Genomic DNA, 25556 nt, shown 5'->3' on the forward strand with positions numbered 1-25556 from the left:
ATACTCTTTAGTAAGTAAGTAAAAGAAACTTTATGAACATAGAATTAGTAGGTATCAGTTCTGTATTACTTGGTTTCCTGGCCTTTGAGGTCTACTGGAAACTGGCATTAGCAAAGGCCAGGGCCTAAGCAATGGATAAAATGTTATTGTGTGCACAATCCCCTCTCGTGCTTAGTAGAAAAGCTATTCACAATTATATTGAGCACATGGAAGGAATGGAATGTAGGCCCAAGAGAGTGATAGATTATTTACCTTTGGGAAAACCCCAACACTCAGAGTATAAACATAACCCTCTCCTGTAGAGGGGTTTTTACAATGCAGTTGAGCAGACAACAGGGCCTAACCGCTTTCAAGACTTTTGACTCCAATATATTACAATCCAAGATACTGAAATAACTTGCAAAAAGATTGTAATGTGTTTATCACTGAATACTAGAGACTGAGAGATGTCTCAATTTACAGAAACCAAACAAACAAAAATAAGAATAAGAAACATGAATTGAAACCGGCAAGCTTTGTATTGATTCTAGCGAAGTGTGTAAAACAGGCCATCGGGGAGTGGTTTGCGAGCATCGTAAAGGAGGTGGTCACAAGAAGCCAAGTGGATTCAATAAAATGAATGCATTTTGTCCTCCTGTTTCTTTTGTTCTTAGGGTTATAAGAGAAGTTTCTTTTCTTTGGGAAAAGCATACCCATGAAAATCAGATGCTAATGCTAATTTAAGTAAAGAAAACTAAAGGTAATGGTTCTTTGACAGGTAATCGATGTCTGGAATTAGTAAGAGTAAATTAGATGCTAGTCCATTTCAGACACAGGACATAAACAAGTCCACCTTGTGCTATAGGCAAAACAAACAAAAAGAATGAAATCTGATTAGAGGTAGTATTTGTTACAGTGTACTTGCAAATTTGATTTTTACAAGTCTCATTATCTAGAACATGAATTATGAATTTGATTTTTAATAGCATCAAAATTATTAGATCTGAAATTTTCCTGAATTAATTTTATTATACAACATTAGTCTTCAAATTTAGAAAATGTTCTGTCTTCATTTGCAGATGAGGCAAATACGACCCATGCATTTTAAATGGAAATCAATAAATAAAAGCTGTAGCTTAAAATCCAGTTCTCCTAAAGATTTATGTATCACACTACTAAATATCTGAACATGAGGCTTTATTTCTATTTTCATTTATTTTTATTTTCATAATGCTTTCTCACGCACTAACTGCAAGTTAGTTTATTTGTCTGCCCCTTACTAAGCTACCTAAGATGGTTACAAAAGGAAAACATAATGCATAACTTGCAAATTTAAAATTCTAGGTAAGGACTGCAAATGATAATGATCAGAGAGGAAAAAGGAAAAGTGTTAGTATTTTTATATTAATTGCAGAGACAAAGACTTAAGATCTTTAAAATCTCTATAAATTTTTATGTAGCAAATATCACAGATTTGATCTAAATTTTTTGAAATGAAGAAATAATAATATATCTAACATGCCCCTATCTCCATCCATTAGTCATTTCCTATTCCCTTACTATGATATTTCTTCTCCTCAGCATTTTGGATTTTCTAAAATTATACTACGTGTGCATTTATTTATTATCCGTCTTCCCATTTGAATACAATTTTGTCTGGTTTGTTCACACCCAACAACTAGGTAATGTCTGAAACACAAAAATATTTCAATAAATATTTGCTAAAAGAATCAATTAATTTAAAATATCAAATCAAAAAATATATATCAAAACATGTATATATAACATTTGATATATATAGCTGTTAGATGAACTGCATTTATTTAACATGGGTGCCTATTTGCTAAAATCCTAACTAAATATTTCTATTTTTTTCTAAGAAGAATGAGCAAGTCAACTCTTCTCTGATTTGCCAGCTCTCTGGTTTCTAGAACACCAATAGAGAACTTTAAACCTCAAAGTGAAAAAATGATAGCATAGGAAATATCTGAATATATCAACCTTTCTCATGATAATCCTAGAAAAACATGCATTTTGTTAATAAGTAACCTTGGAAGCAGATATTTATTTAAATATTCTTCCTGATTATCTTAATGAGGTCCATACGTTAAATAATAGGACGGTGGGGCTAATTTAGAAATAATAGGGACCATAGTCTTCTAGCATGTCTAGCCCTGTAAAATGAAATATAATTTGGTGAGAAAATGGAAGCAAATATAGATTTAATGGAAAGAAAACAAATGCAAGTACAAAGACTGAATTGACGTTCAAAAGATTATTGATACAAGAGTAGAATTTAACTAAAAAATAAAATAAAACCTTAGTAACTTCGTCAAATATTTCCACAGAAGCAAAATGCTCACCTTCGTGTCTGTCTAGTCACTACATATACCATGATCATTCGCAATTGGATCCACATTAAACATCAAGTCAAAATCATTTTCAGAAAATTAGTTCCAGATTATGGCAGATCTTTTGCGTTGCATATTTTAAAAATAAACTACAAAATACAATAGTAGCCATCTGTTTCAGAATTTTCTGTTTATTGTTTTCTATGGAGTAATAGGCAAAAATAGAAACATATAAAAGAAAACAGCTGTCATGGAAAACTTTGAAAGGACAGAAAACTGTGCTTTTAAACTAGTATTGAAATGAACAGATTGGTCATTTTGAAAACTGAGATTTATGTTAAAATAATGGCTTTGAATTTTTTATTAAATTGTCCAGTTACATTGGCATCACTTTGTCTTAAGCCTATTATTGGCTGAAGAATATTATAAAATCTTAAAATTTATATAAACTCAATATGGCTTCCCACTGACATATATGTCATATATATATGTCTATATAATGTACTGACATATATAATAAAGATTTTATTTAAACTGCCATTTAAAATGGCAATAAGTTGGCAGCACTATGAATTGGCCTCTCACAACTTTACATTTGAAATGTGTTCATATTGACAGAACGGATATTGCTGGAACTTTGAAGTAATTTCTATAAACAGTAAGACTGATCTGACTGGGTGGAGAAAAAAATATTTTCCTACCCTAAAGAACACAAGACGAAAATATTTTCTCTTCCACTGTCTTTCTATAGATTCAGAACTCTAAGGAGTGTACCTTTGTCTTCAGACCATTCCTACCTCCACTCCTGTCACATAAAACCTGCTCTTTAAGACTCATGCAATTTTAGTTCACTCTCCACTCCATTCTTGCTACTGTCATCAAATGAAATGCAGGTCCTTGTCATCTGATCCAGTTTTCCTTCCGTGTTAAAACCTATCATCTGCCTGAAGGACTTTGCTGTTCCAACAAACCGAGCCCTTCAGTTTCCCAGCTTACTGGTTCCATGTAACCTTCTCTTCCACTTTCCACTTGGATACCCACAACCAGATTGGCACCCCGCCTTGTCACAGTCCATAACTGCTCCATCCCCAAAAACATTCAATCACAGCCATTTTCTCACCACAACTGCTTCTCCTTCCACCTCACTATTTTTAGACCTGCAACCCAGTAATGCATCTATCACAGCTCTTCCAATACATAAGTGATCTCCTTTCTTCACTTTTCCATCATCCAGGTATAGCACTCCTAGCAAATTCCAATCATCATGAACATCTGACTCCTACACCTAAGATCTAGATTCCAAAAGTAAAACCAAATAACTTATCTAATAACAAAGTTATGTTGAAGGAAAGAGAAAAAAATGAAAGGCAAAACTTGTTCCTATGTAGTTTTATATTCTGGTCCTCCTAGCTGAGCATCTTCAAGATTCATCCCCATACATTTCGTCTGTTTGTTTGTTTGTTTTTGCTCTGATTCCTGCTGGTAAATATGAGCCATAGCCTGCAGTATATGTCGTCTCCTGAAGGGTTAGTAGTTCCATAGAAAGACCATGCTGAGGTCTGGCTCTATCAGATTATCAAGAAAAAAATACATACATACATACATACATACATACATACATAAATGTATGTAGTGAAAGATCCTGAGGAGAATAAACTTGTTTTTCAAGAAATCTATTTCAGATAAGGTTTTTGCCTCCTTGCAGCAGGACACTACTGTCCTCTAACAAGGGGGAGGTAGGTTAACCAGCCTAAGGAGGTTCACAGGAATCTGTGGGTTGATGGTTCTCAAAAGCATCTACCCAAATGCCCCCATTACATGCCTTTGTCTTTACCATAGGATACTAGCTGGGACTATGAATTCAATCTCTTGTAACTCTGCCAGTCTCATAATCAAACTTCAGGCCTAATTTTCAGCACAGATGGCTCTCTGGTTGCAGGAGATAAGGCACTCTTTAAATGCTGCTCTGTTTAGTCTTCATGATGTACCTTGGTAGTTGGCTGCCCTGCACCTCTCATTCTTGTCTAGTGAAATTTCTGCAGCAGCTAACAAATGCAAATCATCTCCACTATTGGTATAAAAAACATTGCCCCCCTCGTATCTTCTAAGTGCTAAAGCAATCACATAAACCAGTGCTTCCCTTCTCTTCTGTGTTCAATCATTGTTCCCTAATCACTACAATGTGAAAATTCAGTCACATATGAGATACAAAGTGAATATATCAATGTTTTATACATAAAAATAATAATCAGAAGACATATTGGGGAAAATATTGCATTTACAATACCAGTAAAAGATTTTTTTAATGCTTAGTAAATAAATTACCAGTAGGTTCAGCTACATGCAACATAAAACTCAGTGGCGTAGACACACAAGTGGTTATTATTTCATGTGAAAAGTCTAGTGGTCAGGGGCCCAAGACTAGAATAGCTATTCCACAGATTCCTATGAGTCCTGGGCTCCTTTCTTGTTTCTTCTCTCACCATGGTGTCCCATTCTTGCCACAAGAAGGAAAAAAGAGAAAATACCTTCTCCCTTAAAAAACATTCCTCAAAATTGCATATACCTCTTCCACTTACATCCCTTTGTCCAAAACATAGTCAATGGCCAGGCTTACCTGCAAGGGAGGCTGTGAAATGAAGACTTTATTCTAGGCAGACATGTTCCAGCTAAAATCCAGGATTTCTACTGCAGGAAAACAAGAGGAGAAATAATATTAGGGGACAATTAGCAGTCTCTATTACATCTAGGAATGTTTAAGAAGAAAAATGTAAGATCTATAAAGAATACTTTTAAATTGCCTGAGAGATACAAAATATCTGAACAAATGAAAAAGCACACCATGTTCTTGGGTAAACAACAGGAAAATATGCCTTGATAATCCACAAATAAGTTATATAACAGCCATGAATTTTAATGCTTCAAATACTATAAGAAAAATGTGTAAAATAAGACTGTTAAATACATGAGTAAATGACAGAAACACAGTTATAGTAACAAATAATAACCTTTGGCAGATCAAATAAATTAAAATAAGGTCATAATTATTTTTAACACTAGAATAAGTAATATCCAGATGTCAGCCAAGGTCATCTTTCTGTCAAAAATAAGATTGGTAAACACCCCTATTACACATCAGGCAAAAGTTTCTTCCCAACACTTCTGAGAATTCCTGTGTCTTCCCTTCTCAAAATTCCCTCAAGCCTTGTTATTGCCCTCTGTACCTCATTAGATTCTTGCCTTCTGTTTCATTCTACTTTATTCACTGTGCATTGGCCCAGACATGGCACATAGATCCTTTTCTTCATTTATCCTACAACAGCTCACAAAGGCCTTTGTTTGTGTGTGTAGTAAACATAAGTGAAAGTCTGGGGCAGTGAAGTAAAATTACAGCCCCGATGAGCAGACTATTTACACATACTAGACAGCCTATTCTAAAAAGTCATTAGTGTTTGGCTATCCCACCACTGTGAATTTCACCCATTTTTCTAGTAAATCTAGCTTCTTGCCTTGTTATGTAGCTTTGCTTTCCCCAGGAAAAGTGCCCTAACATTTCCCTGATGCTCTGGTTTTAGGTCTACTTCATTTTGCCTCATCTCAGAAAATAATTAAATAATTCTCTCTCTCTCTTAAAGATAGCTCCAATAAATAGCTTGGGTAGAGTGTATTAGAAGCATTACAATATCACCATAATTTCCATCATAACTCTATAGAGTCATATCTATTAAATAATGATGCCCTGCAGCCAGCTTGTACTGGCTTACAAGGGACATTTATGTGGGGGACGCCTGGGTTGCTCAGTTGGTTAAGTGTCCGACTTTGGCTCAGGTCATGATCGAACAATTCCCGAGTTTGAGCCCCTCTTCAGACCCTGTGCTGACAGCTCAGAGCCTAGAGCCTCCTTCAGATTCTGTGTCTTTCTCTCTGCCCCTTCCCCATTCGTGCTCGCTCTCTCTCTCTCTCTCTCTCTCAAAAATAAATACACATTAAAAAAGAGACAGTTATGTGGATTTCTTTCCTTCTATGCATTTAGTGACTGGATCACATCTGGAAATACATAGGAAAGTATTTACACCTTGGAAATTGGGAAATACTACAAATATCAGTGTTATTGCTTTGGTTTGGGGTTTTTTTTGTGATTTTCTGTTTTGTTTTGTTTTTTAAAATTTTTTTTGTTTGCTTATTTGGAGGATACTTTATAAGAACAACACAGCATACACTCTAGAAAGCTCTGCATTTAATGTGTAACTAAAGATTCATGTTTTTTTTTACTCCCTCCCAAAAGAACCAGCTTAACCCTCCAGGGCAGAAATAAGAGCAGGGCAAGGACACTAAACAACAGTATGATTTCACTGCTTGGATTCTACACAGACCACAGGAATATGATATTCTGCCTTATTCTAATGCATGATTTTCTCCATCCAACAATATTGAGTAGAACTGTTCAGACAACGTAGATAAGCAACTGAATACTTTATTAATTTGTTAAGTATCCTAACCTTACTAGAGTTCAAATATGAGGACAAAGAGAAGCTATTATACCACATTCTCAAGAGAGGCTCTGGACCTCAATATCTCCCACAAAATCTAATGAAAAATAGAAAAATTAGCCTACTATCCTCATCCAGGTCCCATCCCCACCACAAACAACCCAACCACCTATATAAGGAGTTGACTCAAGGGAAAGAAGGAAAGCTTGTTGAAGTCACTGGGCTTTTGGTAAATATAGTATTCATAGAAAAATGTACTTCCCCAGCACTCAAGCCAAGATGGCAGAAGGGAATTCTCTCAGAGACTGTTGAATAGAAATATTTAGTCCCTCCAAAATGAGCAAGCTGCCCTTGCATTGAGGGAGTAGCTATCTGCCAAGACTTGATGACTTGCCCCTACAAATTAAAGAGAGATGATAACAGTAGAACAGCCAAGACTTCATTTGCTGTTCGAAGGGTGTATGAGTTCTTATAGGTCCACGGGACACCAGAAAAGGAACTAACCTTGAGATATTTTTGCCAGTACCTCATCCAAGAAGGCTACCCTGGAGCCTAAGGGACTCCAGCATGGGGAGTCCATGGTATACACCACTGTAGATGGGAACTGAGTAGGAGAAATTAGAAGTGTGTATGCAAGAGAAGATGCCCCAAGGAGCCACAGGAAGATCTCAGAGGATGGTGCAAAGAACTCACACATGCCCCACCATGAGAGAAAAATTCTTTCACTGCCTTTCACACAGAGAGGCCACCATCAACAGCCTGTCATGATTAGCCAGAGGAACAGCACAAGCCAGCTCAAGCCAACAAAGAGTGAAGCACAACTCTACCCGGTTAAAACAGATTAACTTTTCAGTCCATTTTTCCACTTGTTTAGATGAGAGGGTGAAGGAAGGGGATACAAGGATTGCTCATGTTAATCTCCCACTTAAAGACCTTTGAATCATGATTTTAAGAAGTGATGTGGCAAAGCAAAATTTTATATCCAGTATGAAGGGATTTTTAAACTTGATTGGGTTGAGTTTTTAAATCAGAGAGTGTCCAAAAGTTATGGAATCTGTCTATGAGACTCTTAAAGAATGAAGTGAATAATTTGATAAATGTTGAAAGAACTGATTAGAGAAAAATAAAATTTCATATTTGTACTTCATTGAGTTGAGATCCAGCCCTTTTCGAGGCACCTGGGTGGCTCAGTTGGCTAAGCATCCGACTTTGGCTCAGGTCGTGATCTCATGGTTTGTGAGCTTGAGTCTTGCATCAGGCTCTGTGCTGACAGTTCAGGGCCTGGAGCCTGCTTTGGATTCTGTGTCTCCCTCTCTCTCTGCCCCTCCCCTGCTCATGTTCTGTTTCTCTCTCTCAAAAATAAAAACATTAAATTTTTTTTAAAATAATAAACAGTACTTAATTGGATTTACACAAAACAAAAACAAACCCAAACCTTCCTCCTTTATTGCCTTTTTTTCCTCCACTCAAAAATCCTCTTCAATGTTCCCTCATTGTGACAGACTCTCTGTTGGTTTATTCCAGTTCATGACACTTTTCTGGCTGCTGATAGTGACCTCTCTGAATGAAAGGTATTGAAAAGAGTTGATCTGTCATGGATCTCTCTCATGTGTGGGTTCTCCACCCTATCTGTGGCTGTCTGGCCCAGGAGATCAAGTCTGCACTTCCAGGTCCTTTCTCTGACATATATTTATATTACAGTAAGAACGATAGGTGGTTTGGTGTCCTAGGTTATCTCATCGGGCACCAGTGGAATTTTTTCCCTTTATTTAGCAATTTATTTATTTGTAAACTGTTATTTCAACCTGAATACATATTGGCACAAACTTCTCATCATTTCACTTCTCAACAAAGACAAGGTGTCTAATTTCTCCCTCCACCCTCCTAAGTGCCAGCCCTAAGCCTCACCACTATATATTTGCATAGAAATTTAGCTTTTCAAAAGTCCAAAGAGTAGATCATATGCTCTGATAAGCAAATGACCCAATAGTTTGAGTTTAACAGAAGAATTCATAGAAGCCTTGAAAGCTCAAGCTTTCCTATCTCCTCCCATTACAATCTCTTTTCCCAATAAAATATATACATCATTCTTGCCCCCTCTCACTCAGAAGGTAAAGATTGTAACAATTGTTTTATTTATTTTTTTGTTTGTTTTGAATAAAGTTCCCCCTCCCAACGTAATTAGGAATCCTGGAGTATGTGAATGTAGAGACAAGAAACCAAATTAATTCTATAAACATACTTGGTACTGAGGAATTGTATAAGTACAATATATTTTTTTTTAATATTTGACTTTGTGTCTCTAGGCCAGGTATGTGTTGTCCCTGCCAACCTCATTGAAACCACTCCCTGATGAATTACATTTGGGCTTTGGGCACATTCATATCACTCACCTTATTTCTAAAGGTGTTTGGATTGACCTGAAACAAAGTTGAATATCTGGATGCATGTATGTATGTTTCCCGCTAACAGTGAATATACCTTCTTTTCAAGCATCTATAAAATATCTGTAAATATTGTTTCAAGAACGGGCAAATAAATCAACAGAATATTAGAGACTATCTTAAAACCAATAAAATAAAAAAGGTCATAATAGATGGAAAAGAAGCAATGTAAGCCAATGTATATGGATGAATTACTGAAAAGTTTTGGGGAAATTATACTTTTGAGGAGCATATTAAGTTGGATCACAACTTTAAACTACCATCCATTAAAATAAATTTTATTTTAAAATAAAAGCAGAAAATAGATGGGAATGATGACTAACTGATCTTATAATGAAGACACACTTTCTAAATATAGAAACAAATAGATGGTTAGGAAATGCTGGTTAAATTAATCTAGATAAAATTTGAGGCTCTCTGAAGAGCAGAATCTTATTAAATTGTAAGACAATTCAAACTGAGACTATTGTTTACATCAATAATGACAAACACATTTAATAATACTTACTGTATTAAGAACTCACTCAAACTCATAGTAAATGGACAAATAATATGAATATAAGAATTATGGAAGGTGGCATATAAGTGACGAATAAAATATGAAATAAAATATTCAAGTTATTAAGAGAAATCCCCATGAAAAGAGAAGGAACCATTGTTTATATTGTCTAAGTTGTCCTGTTTTAAAGATAATAATGCTGCCAGGAGTACAGTGAAAGGACCTCACACACATCTATAGGGAAGGACTAATTGGTATAAACTCTCTGGAAAATAGCTCAACAACATGAACAAAGATTAATAAATATATTACTGTTTAACCTGAAGGAAATAGTCACAGATTAGAATAAAGATTTGTTTTGAAATAAGTTCATGACAGGTTCTACATAAAAGCAAATATTGGAAACTACCTAATTTCTTATAATAGCAAAAAATTAAATAATTTTAATAATATTAAATGACATGGTAATTTTATAAATGGTAAATTTAATTTGATAAATGGTAAATATAATATTACGTGCAAAAGTCCACATGCCAACTTATAAAAATTCTAAATCATAAAAAACACAAAGGAAGCAAAACATTACTATTAATTATATTTAGACTATATAATTATAAGATTTTATTTTCTTCCGAAAACTATTCAGTATTTTCTGAATTCGTTATGTGTATACTATAAATATTTGATAAGGAATTGATTAAGCATTGAGTTTATTTTCCAATAGTTTGGAAATCTAATGAAAATGCAGCTTTATATCACAGTGGGTTTGGCCCTGCTGTCACACTTGAGTTCAAATCCAAAGCATCTATTATAAGCCTAAGAGTTAGAGACAGAGGGACAAGGAATTTATTTGAGAAGGAGAAAGTGCAGGAAAGTGCAGGGGAGTGGCAGATGGAGAGGGAAACNCTAGAAAACAATATGCTAAGTGCTATAACTGAGGTATTCACAGCAGCCAGTGCAAGTACAGTTGAAAAACAGGGAATTCAGCTTCGAGGAGGGTGTTGGAAAAACCTTCCACAAAGAATATGACCTTTGATCTGAATCATTCTTCTTCCTCATTCTTTTCTTACAGTATATTGGCGATCAAGTAGACAATGTAAAAATATAGAGCCTTCAAATTTGCCAACAAGGTCACATTATGAGGGATTCTTAAATCCACTGGAGAAAGGGTTATTTATTTTTACTATCTTGAATCTGAAAATCTAAGGCCCCGTCCTAATAAATGGAGGAGGAGCATATCCCCTGATGGAATCAGAAATTGGTGACATCGAATACTTTGCTGTATCTCAGATGTGTGACTAAGATCCTAGGAGCAGGATGTGACAAAGAGACCTTCCTCTTCAAGAAAGGCCAGGCTGCCCAGCTGCAAGCTATGGAATGTAAGAGTGACTGACATGAACTATATCAAGGGCTATCCCAGCTTTCCAGCTGAGGTCATTCTTATCTGAGGACAGAGGAAGACAACCTAGGCAATGACTGACCAAAAGAGTGATAGAAGAAGCTGTCTATTTTCATCCAACGTGGGATCCTCTAAGGGAAAATGTTGCTCCACACCTGTCTGTTGAGCTTCATCAGGTCAGCATCATAGTCTGATAGCTTCCCCTTGTCCATTTCTGCCTCTTTCCTCCTCTCCTTCCTCTTTTGCACTTCTACTCCGTCTCCATATCTGCTTCCCAGAGAATCCAATATCACAAGGGAGGTGAGTCAAAAAGGCCCAGGGAAGTGTGGGCAAAGAAGAAAAAAGGAACAGGACCAAAAGGAAAAATGAACTTGGTCTCCATGAGACTAACTGGGCCAATTGCATTGCAGTTTTCGTTCTGGAAATGTCCAGATATTGTGGATATTAAAAAGCACACAAGGAGCACAGTGAGATGCAACATGTACAGCAATTAGGAGGATATTAGGACATTAGGGAACGGTTGCCAATTGGTTGATTTGGGTGAATAAAAAAGAAAAAAAATGTACATTGAGGCATGGCAAGAATTAAAACTGGAAAGTTAGGAGCTACGCCATGGAGAATACTACTGCATGTTATGTAAAATAAATGAACACCTTTCCTTTCAGTTTTCTTAAATATATTCTTTTTGACTTCCATTATTTTTGTTGTCTTATGAGAAGACAATGGAATTATAACATGAAAACCCAAAGTGAAATTTATTGATATTATCATAGTTAGAGTGAATATTGGAAATAAAATCAAATGTTAGAGAAGTATGAACCTTCCCAGGACTTCTAGATCTCTACTTACCCTTATGTCTGCCATATTTTGTTGGCACACAATTAGACTATTAGCTCCAGTGATCACAAAAAAAGATGGCAATTTGAGATTTAGTTAAGAATGTATGGAAATGTTTTTATAACCAATGTGCTTTCAGACAATAACAGTTTCTCTGTGATGTGGTCTCTTCTGAATCAAAGTTTCCAAATACCTTTACAAAAACTATATGTAACCACCTATCCAGAGGATGCTTCTTTTCTGAGACATAAGTTTGCCTTTTAGACATGGCACAATCACTTAACCATGACTCACAACCACTTTGTATGAACAGCTACATCAAATTGACTATGGTTTATAAAAGCCTTGGAACTAGGCTAGTTCCTCATGGCCTTTACTTCACTGTTATGTATCACAAGATGACAAGACAGTAAGTACATAAATTCATTTTGTTTCAAGTGTTACAAAGAACAGAAGAGCTAAAATAGTCCACAAGGTATTCTTCTAAACAAGTATTTTCCAGTGATATCCCATGGCCCTCATTGGTTGACACTGCTCAATAAAACATTCCTAATACAAACGTGGAAATGACTGAAATGGGCTTAACCTGAGAATTGCTTGAAAGCAGGGGTTTTGTCTTATCTTATTTTCTGTACCTGTAGTGCTTAGTGCAACCAGTAGAAAGCAATTTCTGATTTTTGTTTTAGCTTTGAAAATCAGAAATATCTTCTCTGAAACTATAATAACGTGCATTGTTCCATGACTATTCTCATGAGCTAGCAATGGAACTGAAAAGGAAAAAAAATCCAAGGGCTGAATAAATTCTAGTTTTTAGTAAAGTTCATTATAATTAAATGTCAGAAAGAATCCATCCTCAGTGGCTTTCTCATCCAGACATTCATGGTTAGCCCCTGAAAAGCCTGATATGCAATTGGCCCAGCATGAACTTCTTATGTGTAGATGGTTGTCATTTGTAAATACACTGTACTTCCTTAGAATTAATTTCTTTGATATGAATGAAAGTTTTACAGCTGTGTGTTTATTACCAAATAGGTTTAAAATATCATCCTTGATTTATTTTCTACTAGAGTCATTTTATAGCATTTTTCTGCCTCGATCAGGATTATCATCAATTCAGTCAATATAAATGACAAAATAAATAAAAGAAAAACAATATAGATAAGCTTAAATTACCAGAGAAAATAAAACTTAAAAATATAAATGCCAGTTGAGTTGCTTTCCTTTTCTGTCTCTCCACCTATACTTCTCCTTTCTGCAAGGATTTCTATGAATTAGTCTGAACGGATTCTTGCACTAATGCCTTAACTCTTGCTCCTTGGGAGAATGTCGTGCAGAAGATTGATTCAAATTATGTCTGAGGGGAGTTCTCTGTGCCTCTTGAATTTCAACGTCTACTTCCCTCCCCAGGTTGGGGAAGTTCTCTGCTATAATTTGTTCCAGGACTCCTTCAGCACCTTTCCCTTTCTCTTCTTCTTCTGGGATTCCTATGATATGGATATTGTTCTGTTTGATTGTATCGCTGAGCATTCAAACTCTTCTTTCAGGTTCCTGGATCAGTTTGTCTCTTTTTTTTTCTCAGTTTCTTCTTTTTCTATAATTGTGTCTTCTAAATCACTTATTCTCCTTTCTGCCTCTTCAATCCGTGCATTGGACGCCTACAGTTTATTATGTATCTCATTTTTTAATTCATCATACCTATTTTTAAGCTCCATGGTGTTTGTAGCCATAGTTTCTTTGATGTTCTCCATGCTTTTTTCAAGCCCAGTGATTAATTTTATGATTATTGTTCTAAAATCTTGTTCAGTTATGCTGCTTATATCTCTTTTGAGGAGTTCTTTAGCTGTCAATTCTTCCTAGAATTTCTTTGGAGGAGAGCTCTTTCGTTTCATCATTTTGGTTAGCTTTCTATCTCTTGTTAGTTTTAAAAACTTGTTATGCTTTCTGCACCTGTGAGCGCTGCTGTACCCAAGAAGGCTCTTTGACTATGCATGTCCTCTCCTTTCAGAAAGTGTTCTTTGAATGGTATCTCTTGATCTCTCTTGTTGAGACCTTGGTTATTTTATTTTCCTACTTGTAGTGGTATTTGGGATTCTCCCCCATGTGTACTTTGGCTTGTTTCTTGAGGTAGCCCCGAAGAAGAAAACAGACAGACAAACACACAGGGAACAAAGGCACACAAACGCACAGACAAATCCAACAAACACGCAAACCAAAAGGGAAAACGAAAAAGTAAAAAGAAAAGAGGGAGGAGGGAAAGGGAATAATAGAAAATAAAAATACATTAAAAAGTCAAAAAGAAGAAAAGAAAAGGAAAANGAAGGTGGGCCATGCTCTACATCGCAGGCCAGGCCTCGTTTCCAGATCCCAGTCCGAGCGCCCCACTGAAATTGCCGGAGACACAAACTCGCAGGCGAGCCCCTCAGGGCAGTCCCAAGCCTCTCGCCTTTCCCCCTGGGGATTGAGCCAGAAGCCGCTGCTCCCATCTCCTCCAGGTCAGGTTGGCAAGCGAGGAGCAGTTTCATCCGGAGGTCGCCTGGGATGAGTGCGTCCTGCCTGGGGTCGGCTGGAGAGTGGGAAACTGGGTCCCTCTATGTCCTGAGCGGAGGTTTTTCTGTTCCCCAGTGACAGGGACCGTGTCTTGAGCAGGCCACTCTCTTTCCCTTTTAACTCCCTGCAGAGGGGAATCGCCCCCATCCCTCTGTGTCTCTGGTCCGGGCCGGATTTTATCTTCCCCAGTTCGCACTCATGTTAGGTTTTCTCAGCGGACTCTGTCTCCTTTTCCTCCCAAACTCCTGGATTCTGTAATAGTTCCTATGCCTTCAAGCCTTCTCCATGCAAGATATGGGAGCGAGTGCAATGTACTGAGTTCCCTACTTCTCCGCCATCTTGCCTATATCCTCCTTGGGAGAATGAACAAGAATTACAGGTGTACTAATTTTTTTAAAGGTTTTATCTGAGAACTTAGCTAGAGGTTCAAAATTAAAAAAATGACAATAATATTTTTAGAAGGATAAATACTTATAGAATCACCTTAGTAGATTTTTGATATTTATGTTCATACTCCTTAATTAATTAATTAATTAATCACATGACAGTTGACTCTAAATATGCATGCTACTATGGATCAAAATGCAGAATAAAAATGTATAGACTGTGTTTAACTTACAACGGTTTGACTTATAATTTTCTGATTTCGGCATGGTCTGAAAGATCTATGCATACAGTAGAAACTGTACTTTGATTTTTGCATTTTGATCTTTTCCCAAGATAGTGATATGCAATACCTTACTTTGAAGTGATGCTGAGCAGAAGCAGCAAGCTAGAGTTCCCAGTCAGCCACGTAATCACAAGAGTAAATAACTGATACACTTAAAACCATTCTGCACCCATACAACCATTCTGCTTTTCATTTTCAGCACAGTATTCAATAAATTATGATATTCAACACTTTATTATGAATAGGCTTTGTGTTAGATGATTTGCCCAAGTGTAGGCTAATGTGATATGAGCATGTTTAAAGTGGTTTAGGCTAAGTTGTAATGTTAGTAGATGAAGTGTATTAAATGCATTTTCAGGTTATGATTTTTTAAAATTTTTATTTGAGAAGGAGAAAGTGCAGGAAAGTGCAGGGGAGTGGCAGATGGAGAGGGAAACAGATGATTCTAAAAGGGTTCTGTGCTGACAGCAGAGAGCCCTATGTGGGGTTCAAACTCTCGAAAAGTGAGATCATGACCTGAGCCAAAATCAGACACCTAGCCCACTGAGCCACCCAGGTTATATTTTCAACTTCGATATGTTTATGGAGACATAACCCCATTGTATATCAGGAAGATCTGTTGTTACAGCTGAAGCAATGAGGCTAACAAGCAAAGCTTTATTTAAGAAATCCTCATTAACTCATCAAAGTTTAATGAAAATTATGAAATTAGCTAGTGTTCCCTTTTACATTTTCCCCATCTCCCTTTGATCTATCCTTTGCTCCCTTTAAAACAAATTATTGCATTTTCTATTACTAAAATAGTATACATCCTTTAGAAAACATTTAACAAGGGAAAATGCTATTTATCTCTGTTATCAGTTAATTATATTATATTGATGCATTTATATGACTCCCTTATATAAGAGGAATATAAACTTTTCTAGCCAGAAACAGAAACTTTGAGACTTTAGTCATTTAAAGAGTGAACAGCATTATATTAGAGGCACAACATCCCCTCAATGTAATAAATGATTTAGGTAAGGATTTTAAAAAGAACTAAAAGAATTGGGTGGCATGTAGTTGTATTATTTGTAAACAAATAATAATTTAAAAAACAAAACCACAAATTCTCAACTAGAGCTATTTACTTATATTTTTGATATTTTCTCCTAATTGTTTTAAAATTCTTTTCTTTCTGTATCATTTTCCTAAGTTGGAAAATAATTCTAAATTTTTTTTATAAAAATATTCTAACATTCAAAAAGCCCTCAAGAATCAAAGTAATAAATCTCAACGGGTAGAAATAAAGACATTATAAAAGGAAAACATTCCAGAAAGCCAGACAACATATTGTCATTGCTAAAATTGTGATGCTCACAATTGTGACACTCTTCCTTGTAATGTTAACCTTCTGCTATTTAGAAAGCAAGATCTTGGGATACCTGGGTGGCTCAGTTGGTTAAGTGTCCTACTTGAGCTCAAGTCATGATCTCGCAGTTGGTGGATTCAGGCCCCATGTAGGTCTCTGTACTGACAGCTCAGAGCCTGGAGCCTGCTTCAGATTCTGTGTCTCCCTCTCTCTCTGCCTTTCCCCAGTTTGCTTATGCTCTCTCTTGCTCTCTCTCTCTCCTCTCTCAAATAAGTAAACATTAAAAAATTAAAGAAAACAATATTTTCACTGTAAGAGGAAAGAGATAAAATATGCAATTAAAGAAGGCAAAGAAGAGCCATGTAATATTAAATGATAATTGGTAATATCAGTATGAGAGCAAGATTTTTTATATGTGTTTTCTAGCTCTATTCCCTGGATGGATGTAGAAACAATGACATCTCTTAAATAATGAGCACATTCGGTGACCAGATCTTGTATTCTAAACACCATTCTCCTCTGAAAGAAGATAGAGAAATTTGGAGAAATGCTTATTCTAGCAACAAATTGGGAAAAATACAAAGTTAATCTAAGAAATCATGTTGAGCTAGAAAGAAATAAAAGTGCTCAAAGACTAGTGAGGTTGTATTAGTTATCCATTGCTGTAAGTAACTCCCAAACTAAGGGCCTAAAAACAAATATTTATTATCTCACAGTTCTGTGATTCCAGAACATGAGGACAGCTTAGCTGGGTCCTCTGGCTTAAGGTCTCTCAAAAGGCTGCAATGAAGTTTTCAGCCAGGCTGCAGTCCTCCTTGGCTCATATGAAAGAAAGGCTACTTTTAAACTCATTCATGTGGCTGTTGACAATATGTTTCTTCATTGCCTATTATACTGAAAGCTTAAGTTTCTTGCTGGCTGTTGATCAGAAGGCATTCTCAATTTCTAGCCATGTGGGCTTCCTCATAGGGAAGCTGACAACATTGTGTCTGGCTTCCATTAGCATAAGCAAACAAGAAAGTAAGAGAGGATAAGCAAGACAGAAGCCACAGGCTTTTCATAACCTGATCTCGGACATGACATATTATCACTTTTGCCCTTTCCTGTCTGTTAGAAGTCAATCACTAGGTCCAGCCCATATTCAAGGAGAAGGATTATATAATGGAATGAATATTTAGGCAGGGACCATTGGGAGACATTCTAGTGGCCACCTATCACACAGATAATATCTGCAAAGAACCAAACTTGAATGAGCTCAAATTGAATTGGCTGTTTAGGACAATTTTATCATCAATAAAAATAACTCTGATAATTGATTATGATAAATGAATTTAATAAAACAGCCTATAGCTATTAAAAAAAAGTAGAGGACAAAAAAGAATTTTAAAGTGAGGGAAATGTATTGTTTGAACTCAGATTGTCATTTTAAAAGGAAATCTAGACTTTTTTTTTTTTTTTTGAAAAGTCACATTAGGGGCAACTGAGTGGCTCAGTTGGTTAAGTGTCCCAACTTCAACTCAGGTCATAGTCTCACAGTTTGTGAGTTTGAGCCCCACATCAGGCTCTGTGCTGACAGTTCAGAGACTGGAGCCTGCTTTGGATTCTCTCTCTGCCCCTCCCGCATGCTTGGTCTCTCTCTCTCTCTCTCTCTCAAAAATAAAAAAATAAAACACTAAAAAAATGAAAAGTCACATTATCTTCAACAATTCTATATTGTACCCAGTTTCAATGGAAAGGTTACATGTATTTGATCCAATAAAATTTTTGGTCTATGTCTTAAAAAAAGAAAAAAAGAAAGGAAAAGAAAAGGCAATGAGTGGAGAAGAAAGAAGAGTCTAACTTATAAAGCAATGCCAGCTAATAAATATAAAAGAAATCAGAGATTTATAAAATTATCATTTTTTATTCCCTCAATGTAATAAATGATTTAGGTAAGGATTATTAAAAAGAGCTGAAGGCATGTAATTATATAAAAGTGAGTTACATAGTGCCAAAATATCATCTAATATATTAAATATTACTTTAAAAGATCAAAAGTACACTTTTTTCAATACTAATTCTGATGGTCTGCACCTCAGCCAATCACTAATAGTGAGACAACTTTGTTATACACCTCCTGATATAGTGTAATACAAAGAATGGATCACCTATCAAATATTCTTTCCATAAAGTTTTGAACTTAATAAAGTCAAGCTTTTTGGCTGCAAATCCAAATTACAGGAAAAACAGGGGATAGAGGTGCCAGTTAAATGATACCACATGGAAGCAATCAGAAAAATATAGAATGTGTGACATCTAAGAGAAAATTATCCTGAACTTAAGAGTTACTCTCATGGGGTAAAAATAAAAGAGTAGAGAGGCCTGTTCTAGTAAGACTAAATAGAGATTAAAACCAAATACAATGTGTGGACCCTGACTGGATTATACATAGGAAAAAGATATATTGCTTAAGTGTATGGATGGGGAATGCCATCCATACAGGTCACAGACACTTAGTAGTAGTATATACAATAGAGTTTATTGAGTGAAAGGCTTAAAGCAGAAACATAGTAGAGAATTTGTAGTCCCCATAATTCTTATAATCTCACGATTTTGGTTGGCCATGGTAACTTTTAAGTGCCTGGCCAATGTGAAGTAGAGAGGGGCCTTTCTTTATTGATTAGGATCTACATATTTATAGAGTATAGATTGGACAGAAATGATCTTTACAACTGTGCAACACTGGAAGTTCCTAGGATGAGGAAGTAGTCTCATTAGAAATATGGAGGCTCCAAAGGCCAGTGTCTGGTATCAGCCTCATCTTCCATGAAACTAACTTTGACTTGCTGAGCAGTTCCCATTGGGAGATAATTGGAAAAATTTTTAAATAAGCTTGATATAAAATAAAATTGTTGAATTGCTGTAAAATTTCTTATGTGTGATAAAAATTTTTCAGCTATATGTAAGAAAGTTCTTTATTCTTAGTGCATGCTGAAGTATCTAGAGGTAAAATATCATGATGTCTGCAACTAATTTTTAAATAGTACATGTATAGAGGGAGACAGAGACAGAGTAAAAGAAAGAAAACTAAAATGTGGCAAAATGTTAAAATTGCAGAATCCAGGTGGAGGATATGTGAGTGTTCACTGTGACGGTGTTTATACTACTCTGAAGTTTTGAAATTTTCAAAATGAAAAGTTGAGGGGAAAGGAAGATTCTTTCTTTTTTTTTAAGTTTTCTTATTTATAGTTGACACACAGTGTTAAATTAATTTCAGGTGTACAACATAGTCATTCAACTTCCCTATACATCATGCTATACTCACAAGTGTAGTTACCATCTGTCACCATATATTGCTATTATAATATCATTGATTATATTCTGGATTCTGTGCCTTTGTACTCATGACTTATTTATTTCATATCTGGAAGCCTGTATCTCACACTCACCTTCACACATTTTTCCCATCTCCCCACTTCCCATCCTGTGGCAACCATCAGTTTGTTCTCTGTACTCATAGATCTGATTCTGATTTTGATTTTTTTTTTTTTAGATTCCATATATGAGTAAAATCATATGGTATTTGTCTTTCTCAGTCTGACTTATTTCGTTTAGCATAATACCCTCTGGGTCTATCCATCTTGTTGCAGATAGGAAGATCTCATCCTTTTTTATGGCTCTGTAAAGATTCAGTGTGGTGTGTGTGTGTGTGTGTGTCCCCCATCTTTCTTATCCATTTGTCTATTGACGGACACTTAGGTTGCTTTCACATTTTGGCTATTGTAAATAATGTTGTAGTACACACAGAATGCATATATCTTTTTGAATTAGTGTTTTTGTTTTCTTTGGGTAAATACACAGTAGTAGAATTATTGGATCATATGGTAATTCTATTTTTAATTTTTTGAGAAACCTAAATGAGAATTGTCTTAACTCTTAAGTAAATTAGAAGTAAATTTAGAAACATTATAAAAACATGTTCTTCTAATTTAAAAAAGTCAGTAATCAAGGCTAAGGCTAGACATTTGGCTCCAAATAACTTCTGGAAGCCAGATTAAATTATTTAAGACAAGTTTGTACCTAGAACAATGAAATGAGGACATGGAAAATAATATGCCCATGGGGAAATTTTATCCAGGTCATTTTGAATCTCTTCTTTTTATTTCTAATGTAAAATTAACTTATTATACAAAGCTGGAATATTAGCTATTTGTTTGTATAGGCTATGACATTAATACAGCAAATTTTGAAATAAAATCCACTGTCATTTAAAAATATTTCTCTTAGGACAGATACCATATGTATGCATGTATAGGTGGATTAGGAGGAACTTAAAGAAGGACCATGGGGGAGGAGAAGGGAAAAAATAGTTGGAGAGAGGAAGAGAGGCAAACCATGAGAGATTCTTGAATGCTGAGAACAAACTGAGGGCTGATTGGGGTGGGGGAGAGGGGAAGGGGGGTGATGGGCATGGAGGAGGGCACTTGTTGGGATGAGCACTGGGTGTTATATGGAAACCAACTTGACTATATATTGCTAAAACATCACTTGTTAAACTAAGACTTTTGTTAAATAACATAAAATACTGGTCAAATAAACAAATTAAGGGAATAAAAGAATAGTCTTTCACTTGCTGCTATTCTCTGGCTTTCTATAAATATTTCTTCAGTATCTGTGATTAAAGCAGATGTTATTGTCCTACTTAACTTCTCTACGGTCACCTCCTTCTCCCTATTAACCAATAAACATCTGCTCAATTAAATATTTGAGAAACTTAAGAAATAGAAATCACTTTTCCCCCCTCATTCTTTTTCTGATACTTATATATGCTTTCCATATACCTTTAAATCATAAGACAGCACTCAACACCGAAACTGGAAGAAGAGACTCACTAGAATTGAATCTAGTTTTACATTTGAAGTTTGGTAAGGTAGTATTAATTAGGTGCTAGAGTAAGACACCTACATTTATTTACGCACTGTGAGAAATTTAATAAATCTAAAAGTCTGAGTTCTAGAAAAGGAGAACTAGTTAAACTGTTAATTACCACAGCCTTCCGAGAATAACAGTGCAAATTTCTCTATGTAAGTTGATACAAGCATAAATTATGGATTTGTTTTAGACATTTTGACATATCATTCTAAAATTTAAAAAGCATAAATTATGTAAATTAACATATACAACAGTTTAAGTTAAGTGGTATGAGAATAAAGAGAAAACTTAGAGTGACATCATCAAGATGGTGACATAAGTCATACCTGACTTCACACCCCCCCTCACAAAAAACAACTAACATCTATTGAAGAGCAAGACACTGAGAGAATCTTAGAAAATGGGGATGAGCCTGAAGCACCACCCTCGCACCACAGAGACCAAGACTGACTGTGTTAGAAGGGTAAGAGAAGCAGCTACATGTTAGCCACATTGGCCCTTCCCTAGGACAGCACAGCACCACATGGACAGGTCTCCCTTGATCCTTCAGTTCCTCCAGTGAGAATAAAACACAGACAGGACACTCACCATCATGGGTCACTTTGTGGGAGCCTCTACTCTGATCTTGTACCATGGGGATTGTAGGGAAATCTGTAGGACCCCACCACTGGGAATCTGACTGTGACAAAGAAGGAGAGAGAGGCTTGCAAAAATAAGCAATGGATCTTGGCAGACCAAGTTCATACCTGCAGTGCCCATGTGGTAATCCCAATCCACAGCTTTGTTCATCTGCAAAATCAAGTCAGGTGTACTCTGACCAGGGAACTCTATGAAGTATGGATCTGCATAAACAGATCCTCAAGTAGGTTTTCACAGCCCTAGAGTCCAGTTTGCCCACACCCAGGTAAGGTGCTGAGTCAGAGCTTTACATGCTGTGAACAGTGTCCCCATCAGGCCAGGAGGGCTAGTGACAACTCTTAAAAGCTCTGTAGCCCAGTGATGCTCAAGCTAAGAGGCAGATGAGCAGAGCTGATTACCCTCAGAGCAAAGCCAATACTGGGCATGGAAGCTTCCCATACCATGCACAAGTAGAGGGATTAATTCATATCCAAGGCTGAGGGTAGCTCCTGGCTCTTCCCAATAAGAGAGCTGTGGCCTGGACTAGCCCTGCAGCTCCCACACAGAGCTAAGACATTGTCACAGCAGTATCCTGAAGTGGCCTGCCAGCTCCCCCATAGGAGATGGAGCTGAGACATTGTCCCACTTCCTTGGAGGTGTCTTCTAGCCCCATCTAACCAGAAGCACTAGTGAAAATGCCTGAAAGCTATGCAGCCCAGCACCACTCAAGCCAAAAGGATAGACAGAGTCAGCAGTTTCGAGAGCAAAGCCAGTGGCCTTGTTCAGCCAGGGAACTTGAAGTATGGGTTGGCTTGAGTTAAGACAACAAACAAAGAGCTTTACTAAATTTTAGAGATGCTCTGCTACACTCAGGGAGGGAATCTAATTTGTAGCACCATTCATTGCTAAGTACAGCCTTGAGCCTGGCCCACCAGGCAACCTAACCAGAGCACAGGGGAAGCAATGTAGCCAATTAAGCAGCCCCATGTACAATGGCACTTGAACAGAGAGCACAGCACATGGCTTCCCCAGTCTGTAGAGCAAAACTAGTGGCTTCACATGACCAGAGAATTCAGTGCACACTCAGGCCTGATTTGGGCCCCCAATGAACTATACAGGCCCTAGATCCTGTCCTACTGCTCTCCCCAGGCAGAGAAGATAATTCATAGCCCCATCTATTACTGAGTATGGTGTCTAGTCCCAACCATCTAGTAAGCTTGACCAAAGAATCAGGCAACCATGGAACTGATCCTATAGCCTCACTTGGTAGGGAGCAAAGCCAGCAATTCAATCCAGCAGCCAGTAACACACATTTCATCCCTGTCCTCAAAGCATGAACAGTTGCCTCACTGAAAAATCGACTGTAATAAGAGGCCTTATTACCAGGAGACACACTCAAAAACCCAAACTAAGCAAACTGATGAAGAACTGTCTCTGCCAAAGTAATCTATAAAGTCTAGGGGGGGGAAAGCCCTATTACTCAAATGTGCAGATAGCAATGTAAGGAATCAAGGAAAAAATAGGTAAATATGAAACCACCAAAGGAAATTAAACAAGCTCCAATACCTGACCCTAAAGAATAGACATCTATTAAACAGACAAAGAATTCAGAATAATTAGCTTAGGAAAGCTTAGCAAATTACAACAAAATACAGAAAGTTAAACAGCATTTTTTAAAAAATGCATAAAAAATAAGAAGTTTAACAAGAAAGTAGCAATCATCAGAAAGAAAAAACACAGAAATCTTAGAGTTAAAAAATATAATAACTGAACTGAAGAATTCAATAATTTCAAAAGCATGCCAGACCATGCAGAAGAAAGAATCAGTGACCTGGAAGACAGGATATAAAGAATTAGTTAGATAAGAAAAAAAAAGAAAAGAAAAGAATGAAAACATGTGAAGAATGCATATGGGAATTATAAGACACAATGAAGAGAAACAATATTTGCATTATGGGAATTCTAGAAAATAAGAAATGGATAGAGAGTATATTTAAAGCAAATAATGGCCGAAACTTCTCAAACCTGAAGAGAGATAAGCATCCAGATCCATGAAACCCAAAGGATACCAAATAGTTTGAACCTAAAATGGGCAACACGAAGACACTTTATAATTAAATCATCAAAAGTCAAAGGTAAAAAAAAATTAAGAGCAGTAAGATAAAAAAGAAGTTACAAACAAAAAAAGAAGTTACATACAAGGGAATCCCACAGGCTATAGGTGGATTTCTCAACAGAAACGTTTCAGACCAAAAGAGAAAGTAATGACATATTTAAAATTTGAAAGAAAATAGCTGTCAACCAAGAATTCTATACCTGGCATAGTGGTCCTTTAGAAACAAAGGAGGGATAAAGACTTCCCCAAACAAACAAAAGCTAAGGAAGTTCATTACCACTAGATCTACAAGATATGCTAAAGGGAGTTCTATAAGTGGAAGTAAAATAATGTTAGTTAACATCATGGAAACACAAAAATAGGTAGTAAAAATATCACTAGTAATGGTAAATATATATCATAGCTAGATTCTCCAATATGGTAATAGATATGCAAAACTCACATATAACTCTAATTTAAAAGTTGTGTTATTTTTTTTTTTTAAATGAACACAGGGGGCACATAGGTGGCTCAATCAGTTGAGTGTCTGACTTCTGCTCAGGGCATGATATCATGGTTCATGAGTTCAGGCCCAGCATTCGGCTTTACACTGACAGACTGGAGCTTGCTTTGGATTCTCTGTCTCCCTCTCTTTCTTTCCCTCCCTTATTCATGCTCTCTCAAAAATAAAATAAACATTAAAAAAATGTTTAATGAACACCACAAAATAATCATAAATACAATAATTGGTTATTAGGTTCACAATAAATTTTTTAAAATGTAAATTGTAACAGCAATAACCTAAAATGTGAGAGGGAGAAGTAAAACTGTAAAGCATAATAATTTTATTGGAAGTTGAGTAGTTATCAGTTTAAAATTGAGTGTTATTTTCTTAACACTTAAGACTTAACACTTTTTTAACATTTTTTCTTTCTTTTTCTTTTATAATTTAATGTCAAATTAACTAACATACAGTGTAGTCTTGGCTTCAGTAGATTCCCATGATTCATCACCTAGATACAACACCCAGTGCTCATCCCAACAAGGCAACAAGGGCCCTCCTCAACTTTCGTCACCCATTTTCCGCACCCTCACCATCCTCCCATCCCAGCAACCCTTAGTTTGTTCTTTGTATTTAAGAGTCTCTTACGGTTTGCCTCTCTCTCTGTTTGTAACTTATTCTTCCTTCTCTTCCCCTATGGTCTTCTATTAAGTTTCTCAAACTCCACGTATGACTGAAAACATATGATATCTGTCTTTCTCTGACTGACTTATTTCATTTAGCATAATACACTCCAGTTCCATCCACATTGTTGCAAATGGCAAGATTTCATTCTTTCTCATCGCTGAGCATATATATATATA

General features: G+C 36.3%; 1 long non-coding RNA gene across 2 annotated transcripts in view; it reads right to left on the bottom strand.

Annotated features, from left to right (window-relative positions):
* LOC144224146 (uncharacterized) overlaps nucleotides 1-25556 on the bottom strand; it is a 524297-nt gene that overhangs the window by 217650 nt on the left and 281091 nt on the right. For both annotated transcript variants that reach the window (XR_013332956.1, XR_013332957.1), the window contains one exon: nucleotides 4948-5018. This is a non-coding gene — a long non-coding RNA (uncharacterized LOC144224146). The remainder of the gene's footprint in view (nucleotides 1-4947; nucleotides 5019-25556) is intronic.

This window comes from Crocuta crocuta, unplaced genomic scaffold (assembly GCF_008692635.1).
Source record: "Crocuta crocuta isolate KB4526 unplaced genomic scaffold, BGI_CrCroc_1.0 scaffold52, whole genome shotgun sequence".
Lineage (NCBI taxonomy): Eukaryota > Metazoa > Chordata > Mammalia > Carnivora > Hyaenidae > Crocuta > Crocuta crocuta.